Source organism: Cupressus sempervirens, chromosome 3 (genome assembly GCF_028749045.1).
Source record: "Cupressus sempervirens isolate cs-2001-9-10 chromosome 3, ASM2874904v1, whole genome shotgun sequence".
Taxonomy (NCBI): domain Eukaryota; kingdom Viridiplantae; phylum Streptophyta; class Pinopsida; order Cupressales; family Cupressaceae; genus Cupressus; species Cupressus sempervirens.
Window position 1 is genome coordinate 645,322,461 of NC_143120.1, and position 14,843 is coordinate 645,337,303.

A 14,843-nucleotide genomic window follows, 5' to 3' on the forward strand; every position below is an offset into this window, starting at 1 on the left:
TTGAGCACTTAGCATTATAGAATTTTATCAATAGGATCTCGTAGAATTTTTAATTCCATACCATAGTTGTTACATTCTCTTTCTTAGCTTATATTTTCATTATTGCATGGTATCTTAGATTTAATTTCATAACTTATCTTGCATCGTTCATTCCTAGTTATTTTAAATATCCAAAAATATCTTGCATCATCTTGCTTATGCATTATCTCCTTCATAGATCTTACACTTGCACATCATTGTGAGATTTATGGAGAGTTCTCCATACTTGTTCTAAAAATCCCTCCACATTTTCATCTATTAGTTCACACATTAGATTTATTTTTTAATTTATTGGCATATCATACCCACAACAATCTTCAAGAGAAAATTAAACAAGGTTATTGGGTGCACTTGTTTTAGCTCATTAGAGTTTATAGTAAGAATTTCATATGTTGTTGCATTTAGAAGGGCTAACTTATAGTGGTATTTTTATTTTTGTTTTGGTATTTCAAATTATAGAAACTAGGTTCATATTTTTTCTATCTACATTTTGGAACACTTGGTGGGACCCACATCCCAATTTTTATTTATTTTATATAAGTTAAGCTAGTACAAGCCAAGCATTTACACTCCACTAGAGTCCCTACATACTTATCCTATAGTGTGTTTGGCAAGTGACCTAATGTATTGTATCTCATTCATGATCGTTGAGTTCTTGTTCTATGCACTAATTATAGTGTGTGTTAGCCTTGGATGTGTTTGTATTCTGTGATTATGTTGGGTCATTATATCCATGAGCATGGAAGGGTGGCCTGAAGGGTTTTACATGGTTGGTATATTGACACAAGAGAGGGATGAAAGGTAGGTCTAAAGACACACCTACTAAAAAATGAACCTTGCATAGATCACCCAACGAAAGGAAGAAACAAAGAGATGATGCCAGAAAAGAGAGGGAAACACATTCTTGCATTGATTCATCTAATTTCCATTACACATGCCTAGCTATGAGACCTTCTAGGTTACAACCAAACACATAGATTCATATATACATCAAGATTCATCCAACATGTGACATATATGATCTTCTTATCTTTCTCAATTCTAACTCCAAGCTTACTAGTATTCCTCTCCCCTACCTAGATCTAGACTAAGATCCTCTATTTATACTCTCCTAAAATGGCTTATAGAAGATTCTAGATCATCATATGGAGAAGTCCAACCACATAATGATCTACACACATCCTAATGATCAATACAATACATTAAATGACTAACACAAATTATATACATCAATCTTCTCTCAATTAAGAACCAAGTAGAAAATTTGATGAAAGATAACACCAAACACTAGCAAGAAAGGTCATTGAGACATTCAATGAATACATAATAGATTCACTTAGTTAAATAAGAACTTGAGAGACTTTGTAAATGAAGACAAAACACATTCACCAAGAAAATAAACAACAAAGTCACCGAGTAGGTCCATAAAGATAATCAAGCATACATCTACCGAGCATGATAGAAAAGCAACCTAGGATTCTCTTACATTATATAACCAGGATTGAAAGAAATGATTCTCCTAAAACAAAAGCACATCACAATCCAAGATGAATCCACGTCAGATTGAGAAATCCACTAGCATCTTCAACTAGCCTGTCCTCCCACTTATTCAGATACTTAAAGTAATTATTTCCACTTGTACTCTTACCAATTCACTGATCCAAAATATGCTCTATTTTTTGGTATACTTATTTTTAGGATAATCACTCAGTACTATCAATTCGTCATCTAATTCATGATACCTATACAAATTAGTGATATTGAATATAGGAGATATATCCATGTCATCAAGTTACTCAACTTCATAAGAATTACCATTGTCAAACTTCTTCAAGTTTCTACAAGGACCAAACTTCTTCATTTTCATCTTACAATATACACCAACATAAAATCTACACTTCTTCAAATGAACCATTACCTCATCACCAACTTCAAAAATCATATTTTTTTTGGACTTATCCACGTTCTCCCTTTATTTCTAATTACTTTGTTCCAACTTATGTTTCACTTCCTCATGCAGAGACTTCATGAATTAAAAAAATTCATCACCTTCAACACTTCTCTTTATTTCACAAGAAATATCCCTCAAATTTGATATGCCTCTAGACTACATTCTCGTAACAATCTTGAAAGGTGTCTTTCCAGTAAGCCAATTTAGAAAATTATTATATGAAAACTTTGGTTGTGCTAACACTAAATACCAATTACTTGATTTATCTCTAACTAAACATCTTAAAAAATTACCCAAGCTTTTGTTCACCACATTTGTTTGTCCATCAGTTTGTGGATGAAATTTAGAAATGGACTTCGACTTAAAATCCAAATTCTTCAACAAAATCTTCCAAAAATAACTAAGAAAATCTCTATTGCTATTGCTATTAGATACAATACTCTTTGATAATCCATGCAATTTAAAAACCTCGTTAAAAAAAATCTCCACAATATGCACTACATTATATGTCTTCTTACATGGTATGAAATGCACCATTTTAGAAAATATATCAACAATGACAAATACAGAATTATGTCCTCTTATAGTGCTCAATAAGTGAAGAAAATAATACATACTAATATCACTCCAAGATTTCTAAGTTAAATAGGTGTATACAATATTGTATTCTTGCTCACTCCTTTTATAAATTGACAAACTCCACAACTCCTTACAAAATTCTAAACATCCTTATACAAATGCGACTAATAATACTTGTTCCTAAGAAAACTCAAAGTTTTATCAATACCAAATTGTCGAGTCAATCCACAACTATTTTTTCTCTTAATCAAATTTACTCTCATAGATCCTCTCAATATAAATACCTAAACTCCTTTGGAAAACATACCTTCTTGAATGAAATAATCTTCATATTTACTTAGTTGATCAAGTACTAGTGCTTTGTACTCCCTCTATGCCTCTTAAAAATTAGGGCCAGTCTCATACAAATCCTTCATCTCATCAAAGCCAAGAAATTCAACCTTCATCTCAGTCAACAAAGATGTTCTTCTTCTTAATGAATCTATAACTTGGTTAGATACTCCACTCTAATGCTATATCAAAAATGTTAAAAACAAAAAATACTGAACCCACTTCATATGTATCTAATTAAACTTATGTTGACTTTCCAAATACTATAAATCTATATGATCATTATAAAACACATAGTCTATAGGAATAAAATAATTTCTCCACTTATTCAAAGCTTGAATAGTAGCATAGAATTTTTTTTCATAAACATAATACATCCTCTTAGCATCAATCAACTTCTCGCTAAAGAAAGCAACAATTTTACCTTCTTGACTCAACACAACTTCAATTGCACCACATTTTGCATCAAATTAAACTTGAAATACTTTATTGAAATCAAGAAAAGCCAACTCAGGTAATTCAAAAACCTTTTGTTTCAAAGTCTCAAAATGCTTATCAACACTATGGGTCCACTTGAAATCCTTTTAATCTCCTCTCACTATCTCAACAATAACATTACAAACTAAATTGAAATTATTGATGAACTTTCTGTAGAAACTAGCTAAACCATGAAATTATCATACTTGGTTCACGTTATTAGGTGTAGGCCACTCAATAATTTCTTTAAGATTCCTAGGATCCATATCCAAACCATTGGTTGAAATCAAAAATCCCAAATACATAATCTCCTTTATGAATAAACACTTCTTCAAGTTAATCAACAATTTCTCCTCTTTCAATCTCTATAATACTTGCCTAATATGATGAAGATGTTCTTCCTTAGTGTTACTAAATATTAGAATATCATCAAGGTACACAATAAAAAAAATACCCAAGAATTGTGTTAAGACTTCATTCATTAATCTTATTAAAGTACTTGGCATATTACTCAAACCAAAAGGCATAACCATCCATTAATACAAAAATTCATTTTTCTTTAAATCAATCTTCCACTCATCACCTTCTCTAATTCTGATATGATGACAGAGAGTCTTCAAATCAATTTTGGCAAAATAATTTCTTCATACAACAATTCATTACATCATCCATCCTAGGTATAAGAAATCTATGCTTCATTATGACATTATTAATATCTTTGGAATTAGTATACATTATCCACTCATAATTCTTCTTAGGTGCCAATACAATAGGTACATAATAGGTACTTAAAATTTCTCTGATCAAATCTTTCTACAATAAATCTTGTACTTATCTATTAATTTCTTCTTTCTTAGTAGGTATCAATCTATAGGGTGCTTTATCAGGAAAACTAGTTCTAGGAATTTGGTCATTACAATGATTTATACTCCTTACAAGTGGTAAACCATTAGGTACATTTTTCAAAAATAACCTCTTGGAAAATGCTCAACTTTTGTTGGAACTCAGTCAATACTAACAATACTCAGTTTACTAGGGATAACAGAGAAACAAACTTTCTCATTCTTCACATCTTTTACAAACTATTTTCCACTCACCATGCAAACCCTCATAGTAGTACAATTAACCTCATCTAGATTCTTTATCAAAGGTAACAAAACTTTTCACCTTCTATTCACCTAAACACTATATTGATTCAATCTTCCATCATGCATAGAATATCTATCATACAACCAAGGTCTACCCAACATAATATGACAATAGTCCATAGGCCTAAAATCACACAAGACTTCATCAAAGTAATTTCAAATATCAAATTTTGCAATACATTGTTCACTTATCAATACTTTATGCTCATCCTCGATCCATGAAAAATGATAGGGTTTATGGTGTCTCAACCTCTGCAACTTCAACTTTTGTAATCATCTCCTCTAATGCCAAATTCACTAAATACCATTGTTAATGATCACTTGAAAACATTTTTCCCACCATCTCGCATTTGGTCTTGAAAATTATTGTCCTCAAGATTGGTTTCTCATCATTTTCTCATTACACAAAGTTTTACTTACTATAAAATTTTCTCTAGCCTCAAGTCCACTTGGTGGACTCACAAATTCTTCTTGAACTACAATATTCCTACTACTACCATCATTTCTCTTCCCAAAATTATTACACTCAAAGAATTTGTGTCCTTCCTCACTACACTTAAAATAGGTACCACAAAAAACTCCTCTTCTATTACTACCTTAGTAAGAACTACCTCTTCCTCGCTAAGAACTACAACCTTTCCACTTTGTCTTGCCTTTCTCATCACCTTTCCACTTAGATTTACCCTTGTGTTGCACAATATTATTAGATTTGGTATTTTCTTCATAAGATCTTCCTCTTCCTCTTTGAAATATTCCACCTCTAGCTCTTTTTCTTTCTTCATGGTTCTTTGTCAAGATATCCTAGGAATATTGATATGCTTATTTCACACTATCCAATTTCACAAAACTGATCTCATCTTGAATTTTTATTCTTAAGCCTTTCAAATATCTAGCCACTTTCTCTACCTCATAATTATTATGTCCATATCTAATTTCCAATCTGTATAATTCCTAAGTATACTCCTTCACACTCATATCCTTTTGACTAAAAATTTGCATCTTCCTAAATAAATTCACTTGATAATCATCAGGGAGAAACTTCTTCTTCAGTGTGTTCACCATCTTCAACCAGGTTCTAATCTTCTCATTTCCTCTTCTTTGTCTATAAATCTACAAATTCTCCCACCAAAATGAGGCATGGCCTTTCAACTTAGTAACTTCTATTTTCAACTTCCTATTATTAGAAGTTCCTTCAAATTGAAAATATTTCTCCATCTCAAAAATCCAATCTAGCAAAGCATTGGTGTCTAATCTTCCATTATAAATTGTAACTTTAACAACATGCTTAGAGTGTTCCCTAGATAAAACTCTTGGCATTATTTCCTGATCAAATTCCACCTCAGATTCAAGATTAGGGTTTGGTGCTCCTTCATCATCACTAACATCATCAAGATGCACTCCTCTCCTCTATGATGTCCCAGCAACATCTAATTTGGCTTAAAATTGTCTTAGCATGTCCATAATGACATTATCAACATTTCCTCTACCTCAAACCATTTTGACAATAGGTGCCTATAAGATCATAACCCTTTGCAAGTTATAGGTTAGACTCAAATCTACAACCATATAACCAAAATAACCTAGAATTCTCCATGATCCAATTCCCATGAATAATGAGACTTTGATACCACTTGACACAAGAGAGGGATGAAAGGTAGGGCCATAGGCATGCCTAACAAACCAAAAACCTTGCAGAGATCACACAAAGAGACAATGCTAGAAAAGAGAGGGGAACATATTCTTTCAATGACTCATCCAATTTTCATTACACATGCTAGATGTGAGGCTTTTTAAGTTACAAGCAAATACAAAGATTTAGATATTCATCATGATGCATCCTATAGACACCCTGAAATTGGCAGGACTTCAACAACATGATTTTAATCAAATCAATAAGGATTAAGGATAATATCAAAGAAAATGAGGAAAACAAAAAATATTTGGATTAATCACAACATCAAATGATTTATGTAATTAATCATTTAATTTCCTAGATTCTTGATTATTTTAAAGTCCAAATTCTAAAATAATTCAAATAAAAAAAGAAAAAGTCAAAAATGGAAAAGAAATGCAAATTTAAATAAATCAAATAAAGTCATTATCCTCTCAAGAGTAAAAATCCATCCTTTTAGATTTAAAAAGAAATGAAAAAGCCTATTTATCCTCACAATTCAAGTATGTTGGACTTTTCCTCTTAGAATTAAAAAAGATATTTCCAATGTCACCATTACCTTCTATAAAAAAGTAAATTCTAAATATTTATCCCAACCCAATCTAAAAATCCTTTAAATAGGAGGAAAATTTGAAAGAAAAAGAACCCAAGTTTTATGCATCATTACTATATGTATTCTAGAGCTAAGAGTTATCAAGTTATTAACATCATCACTATAGGCTATTTTAAGCATTCTTTAGCATCATATCTAGAGTATTTTCATGTGTTTATCTTTTTAGATCATTCATCTATATAGATCTCATATAGATTTTTCAAATCTTCAATGTGTCATCATAGATATGTATAATAGCTTAATCCCATTCTAGGATTATCACTAAGATGTTGATCTGAGATAAATTTTAGCAGTTGTAGTTAGGGAGACATGGGATGTTCTTGAAATGTTGATTTGGTAGTTGTTTCTTGGGTCTACTTTAGATACATTATCATTCTCTAGAAATTCACATTAAAGTCTTATGAATACATGTTTCCTCATGTATAAAATGGAACCCACTGTGGGGCCCATTTAAATGCCTCATTTTCACTTTCTTTTTTATGGTTATCTTTAAATTTTCTTGTAGATTTGTGTTTTTCTCTCTTTTCTTGTACATATTTGACTTGTTGCAGGCTTAGAATAACTTTGGGAAGATACAAAACATACCTCAAAACCTTTTGAAGATGCTTCCTAACTTCTAAATACCAAATTAGTGATTTGTTTTATTGTTTTAGCACTTTTAAACTCTATTTTAGCATATTTTAACTATTTTGTAATGTATCTAAATTGTTTTGTAATGCATTTGCATAGCTCTACAATGCTTTTGAAACTTTTAGTAGTGCATTTGCCACTTTTTACAACACATTTATAACTTCTTATAGCACATTTTCTTAATTCCATAGCACATATGCATCTTTCTGTGACACATTTGATCAAACTTAAAATTTTCCAAATCTACGTTGAAATTTTGATTACAGGTCTCTAAAAATCTGAAAAGAAATAGCCAGGTCATCAAAATTATGGAAACAAAGTGAAGAAACCTAAAAAATGTGCCTAGCCATTTGCTAGCTTTGAATCGAGTAAGCCTAAACTCTTTTAGTTTCTATACTTAAATTGCAACATTCTTGTTTCCAAATCTTGCCTAAGTTAAACAAGCTATTTCAAATCTCTAACTTGGTACTAGGCCTATGCTCTTCACTCTCATGAGTGAATCAAAATGCCAGAAATACCACATCTTTTAAATGAAAATCAGCCAAGGAATGAAAAAAACACCTAGATTAATTAAGAGCCTCATTTTTTCCATAGATTAAAGGCTCTAGAATTGAACAAGTCATGTCTAGTGTGTTTGGAAGTTGAAGTAGCAGTGATACACTCTCATCCTTTTAGGGTGATGAAACTCCCTGACTTTTTATTTCAGTTTTTCCTCAGTTTTTGTAGGTAGATTACAAGGCCATAAAAAGACATACCTCCCAAGAATTTCCTTAATAGGACCAGTGAGAGGGAAAGCCATCATACTTGTATTCTTAATGGGATGCAAGGCAATTATGTTCAAAAGATAGCCATCCCCTAGTAGTCTTGCAAGAGATTGACCAAACTTTCCCCACATTGGTGGTAAGATCCCTTTATAGAGAGGCAAAATTGAACATTTTTGGATGACACTAAATCCCTGTAGTCACTAGCTTGAGTAAAGCCATTGTTAGGAAGCCATTTGCATTCTAGGTTTGTGCTTGGAATCTTCCCATTTTTATCATTGGTAGTTTTGAATGTGCTTATTCTAGACTAAATGAAAATCTTAATATTGTAAACTCTCAATTAATTCTGGACAAAAATCATAGGAAGATAGTAAACTAGTTAAAAAATTTCCTTTATAACCTATAATAACACTTCTGATCTTGAAATAATGCACATTAGTGGTGAAATAACACATTTGAAATATAAAATAACACTTTTGAAACATTAAAAAATGTATTTGAGTGTATGACATCACATCCACTATGTAGAATGGTACCTGGTGATAACTAAAACATTGTGTTTGCAATACATAATAGCACATTTGATTAGTCCTATAACACTTTTAAGAACACTTTCAAAATAGTGGATACTTACACTAGAAATTTTCAAAATCATAGAGAAAATTTGAGCACCCTTTTCGCCCATCTACATCTTATAAAGTTGGAAAAACCTTTTTAAGACTAATATTTTCAAAATCAAGCCAAAGCATTTACATCATCTCTTTGGTTTAAACAATCATATCTTGAGTCCATTTCAAAAAACATCATTGTTCCTACTTCTTAAAATGTTAAACATCAAAGGATGCTTACATCCTTTCATCCCCTAACTTGGTAGAACTTGATTTGATCTCCAATGTTTTCTTGACCTTTGACCTCGTTGAAGTGACTTGTGATCTAGCTTGATATTTCAATTTTGTTTGGTCTATATATTATTTTCATCTTGTAATATGAAGAGAGATTAAGAGGGTTACATTTGCCTCTCATGCCACCAAGAAAAACTAGTACCAGTGCAAGTGAGAAAGAACTAAAAAATATTGCCACTCGTATAAGTGTAAGGATAACAAAAAAAACTATAGAAGTTGAATCCACACAATCAAAAAATAATATTAATCCTACAATTAAAATTGATTGCTCATCAACCATTTTTGATAAATAATTACCTCAATTTGGACAAACAATCCCAAACATATCTTCTCAATTTTTGTTAGGGAGCAGTGATTACCTTAATGCAAAAAGAGATGAGTTCCAACAAAACTTGGAGTTAGTTGACATGATGGAGAAATTGTTTGAATGATATAAAGAGAGATATCTTTTATCTCTACCACAAGGTTACAAATTACCATCTAAATTTCACACATCCTACCTTAAGAAAGAACAAGAAGACACACCTTTGGATGTTGTTGCCCAAAAAATCTAGGACCTACAATTGGAAATGTAGAGAGTAAAGAGAGGGAAGGTACAACTAGTGGAGTTTGGTTTAGAGAAAATATGTCATCTCCCCTTTGATAGGAGTGTTATTTTGACACCATCCCCACTAAATATGCAAATGCCAAAATATGTCAAGTATCTTGGTACATCCTATCCCAAAGACCATCTTCAAAAATTCTATACTTTTAAGTATGGATTTTGTACATGATACAACATACCTCATGCAATTATTCCCTTGAATTTTGGGAGGACAAGCCATGGAATGGTTTTCCAAGCTCCCATTGAATATTCAATCATTCGATCAATTGGTTTTGTATTCATCATGCAATATTCGTACAACATTTGTAAGGAAGATACCATAATAGATTTATGTAACATGAAACAAATTCCAGGAGAATATTTTGAACATTTCCTACAAAGATGCTGACATACATTTCCAAGTACCATTGCAAAATCCAAGAGAAGGAGAAGACATATATTTCAATCAATAGTCTCTATATACCAATGAACTATTGGGTAACACTTTAATGCCCTAAATACTTCAAAACGATGTTGGACAACAAAAAAAGAGTAGAGGAGACCTTGATTAACAATGATAGCTGATGAGACTAAAATTTGCCTTTATTTTGTGGTGTTTAAGCTACTTTGTTGAAACTCTATTTGTCTTTGTTAAAACACTTATGGACCTATGTTTACTGAACCTTTGATAAACCTATGGGGTAGAAACTATGTCATCTTTTGCTCATATTATATCTAGTATGCAGTATTTCATATAGTTATTAAAATGTGTGTTCTTATGTTTGAATTTAATTTGATAAATGTTTATTTGCAAACATAATTTGTGTCATAACTAACTTGTTAATGAAGATTGAAAGATGATTGGAGAGATTCAAAAGTTAGTTGTCAATAACATTCAAGCAGAAGCAAGTGCTAAGGAGCAACCATGGTGGAGAAAGTTGTAACAGATCTAGAAAACATGGCAGCGAGTAAGGAGGAGCGATGAAGATTTATTACCTTCTCTGCATTTACTCTATGGCAAGAAGATGTTAAGACTTTATTATTCCTGCCTTAAGCCGTTATTTCTTCTTCCCGCCTTTAGTTGTTCTTCCTATTTTCTCTCCTACAAATTTAAAGCTAGGCCATTTACTTTTCTGTTATGGAATAACATGTTGATCTCCTATATATGTAGGAATCGACCCCTGTGTGTTAAGGTTTTTTTAACAAGTAAGAAGAAAAGTTTTGAGAGCAGATTGTTAACTTTTACAGTTGTGTTTTACAGTTCTATGTTATGTAATGAATATCTAAATGGAATGAAATAGTTTTCTTTGGTTTCTATCCTATGTTAATAGTTTAGAGAAGCCAACCAAGGGGGCCCACTTGGGAGGTGGATTAGATTAGGATAGAATAGATATATTTTCAAGCATTAGTAGTATCTTAAGTAGAAGTAGTAAGTTCCTTCCTGTAGCATTGCACTTTGTGAATGTTCTTGCAGCACATGTGAGAACAATTTTACTGGATGAGCCAAGTTGGAATATTTGTTATCTTTTCCATTATATTACCAATATTCATAGAGTTAACTATTTTTCCTTCTTGCAGTAGTAGTGTAAGTTCTTTTCCTTGCATTTTTACTTTCCTCTAGCATAAGCTTAGTGACTCATTAACAGACCTAGTGCACATACTGTACTGACCATTTAAAGTATATGTCCCTAGGTTGATAAGATTAAATGCACCTCATGGTGGAGAAAATAGTCCTTAGTTTTAATATATTATTCCTAAGCAAGGCCTAGTGCATGACTATGTGGCAGTTCATTTTTGGCACCATTGCCAGGGATGGTGTCAAGCTAGGAACATTTTTGAGTCATAAGTTTTAGTTTGAGTTCTTTTTACTAGTGTGAAAAGCTTAATTGCATACATCAAAGAGGAAGATGACAAGATGAACATGGTAGATTTATTTCACTAGGATATGTTAATTTGAATGAAGAAGTTAAAGAAGAAGAAGTTGAGTTACCTTTTGAAGATGCAAGTCCTCTTTTTCCCACAACATCATCATCAAGAGCTAAACCCACACACACACGTGTGCGCGTGCGCACACACACACACACACACACACACACACACACACACACACACACATGCACGCACATGCGCACGCGCGCGCGCACACACACACACACACACACACACACACACACACACACACATCTCCAACCTTTCACTAAAGTATTGACCAGTTTCCTTGATAACACTACCCTGAATCCACCAATTGTTAATCATCTAGTGCCCAACATTCCTTTTCAGCAGCAACCTCAAAATCCATTGCCACTAGTCATGACACAACCTACGTTTCCATTTCAACTTCCAAGTCTTGTAACCAATGCCAATCTCAAGAACATACCTCCCACTACTCTTCCAAAGTTCTATGGCCTTACAACAGAAGACCCTGATGCTTTCTTGATTGAGTTTGACATACTTTTTTATAGTTTTGACTACAACACTGATGCCCATAAGATTAAATTATTTCCAGCAACATTGAAAGAATCAGCTCTACGATGGTTCATGGGCTTAGGAGCCAATGTAGTCACAACTTGGGATGAAATGCAAGCTCTGTTCCTAGAGAAGTATAAAGAATATTGCAAAGCATCTGGTACAAGAGGGGATGATATCTTTAGGATATCATAGAAGGAGGAGGAGACATTGGAAGACTATGTTTCACATTTTCTATATACATTGCAAAAGAATCCTCAGCACACGTTGTCTGAAGACTCACAAAAGCTAGTCTTTTTGAGAGGTGTGAACGATGACTATTTGGAAGCATTGGACCTGATGGTTGGTGGTGATGTATATCAAGCTTCTTGGGATGACCTCAAAAAGATCTATTAGAACCATTCAAGGTCAACTATGAAGAAAGGTTGAGGATTGCATTCTATAATCACTAAAGGGATTAGTTAAGGCATTTCAAAGATTGAGATATCCAATCTATTGTTAGATTTCAAACAAGACATTATTAATGATGTCACCACACAGCTGGACATGATGATTGCAAAGAAGAAGCAAGCAAAAGCCAAATTACAACTAGCTAAGTATTATCCTCATTGCCAGAAGCAAAAGAAGGATTGTTAATGTAAATTGGTTGCAAGAATGGAGAAAAACCATCTTCCAACTGAATACATCAAGATAGACAGAGATGATGAGAAAGTATTCTTTGTTGCTCAATGCTGACCATGGGCCCAACATCAAGGTGTACCTTAGGACCCCTTGCAAAGTTTAAATTCATATAGTAGTCAATGGTAAAATCGTAATACCCAAGGTCCTCCACAAAATCAATCCAATTGGAATAATGCTGGACAAAATAACCCACAACAATCCCAATGGCCTCAAAATTCCCAATAGCCCTGGCCTAATTAACAAAATAACCAATGGCCATAGAACCAACATAACCAACAGAACTACTGGCAAAACCAATAGAACCAATGGCAACCACCCCAAGGGAATTGGTAATCTACAAACCAATGGAAGGGATCTCAACAATGGCCTAACCAAAATACTGGTCCTCCAAAATTACCCCCTCTAATTCAATAGCCTACTTTAATGCCACCACCTGCAAATCCTAGACCTCAAAAGCAAACATAGTTACCCACACAACCTCAGCTAAATTTGAATAGCCAACAACCATAGTAGCCCATGTATGGTGATGATACCCAGTAGTATCCTGATTATGCTTTAGGTGTTGCAAATATACATCTAAGATCTGGAACAACTTTTCCAGTGCCTAAACCACTACTTATATTTGAAATACCAGACTCTCCTATAGCATTAGAACCTTCGGTTGCTGAATCTATTAACTCAACTAATGTTACCTTGAAAATGCTAGTTCAAACAACATTAGAACCTCCTCTTCTAGAACAACTGATACAAAAGAAACTTGAACAAACCAAGGAACAACCTTTTGACATTATTGATCAGTTAAAAAATATACATGTCCAAATACCACTGTTTTAAGCTATTAAAGAAATTCCAGTCTATGGAAAAGCTATCAGGGAAGCTTGCTTGAACAAACCTAGAAGGAAGAAAAAGGACCCCATCATAGTCCATGTTGTGGGACAATTGGCTAATATCATGCTAAGGAAAGTGATTACACCAAAATATTCTGATCCAAGAAGTCCAATAGTGGATATCAGTATAAACAGTCAGTTTATTAGAAATGCTTTAATAGATCTTGGAGCTGCTATAAATGTGATGACCAAGGATACTATAAAGAAGTTGCAAAGAGAAGGATTAAGGCCTACGCCAACCATTCTACAACTTGCAGATAGTTCCACTATCACTCCTGATGGGATGATGGGCCCAAAGTCAAGGTATGCCTTAGGACACCTTACAAAGTTTAAATTCATATGGTAGTCAATGGAAAAATCATAATACCCAAGATCCTCCACAAAATCAATCCAATTAGAACAATGTTGGGCAAAAAAACCCACAATAATCCCAATGGACTCAAAATTTCCAACAACCTTGGCATAATCAATAGAATAACCAATCACCATTGAACCAATAGAACTAATAGAACTACTGGAAAAACTAGCAGAACCAATAGCAACCACCCCAAGGGAATTGACAATCTATGAACCAATGGAAGGGATCTCAATAATGACCTAACAAAAATACTGGTGCTCCATAATTACCCCCCTAGTTCAACAACCTACTTTAATGCCACCACCTGCAAATCCTGGAACTCAAAAGAAAACACAGTTACCCACATAACTAATGTTACCTTGACAATGTGAGTTCAACCAGCATTAGAACCTCCTTTTCTAAAACAACTGATACAAAAGAAACCTGAACAAACCAAGGAACAATATTTTGACATTGTTGATTAGTTAAAAAATATACATGTCCAAATACCACTATTTCAAGCTATTAAGGACATTCTAGTCTACAGAAAAGCTATCAAGGAAGCTTGCTTGAAGAAGCCTAGAAGGAAGAAAAAGGACCCCACCACAGTCCATGTTGTGGGACAATTGGCTAATATTATGCTAGGGAAAGTGATTACACCAAAATATTCTGATCCAGGAAGTCCAGTAGTGAATGTCAGTATAAATGGTCAGTTTGTTAGAAATGCTTTAATAGATCTTGGAGCTACTATAAATGTTATGACCAAGGATACTATAAAGAAGTTGCA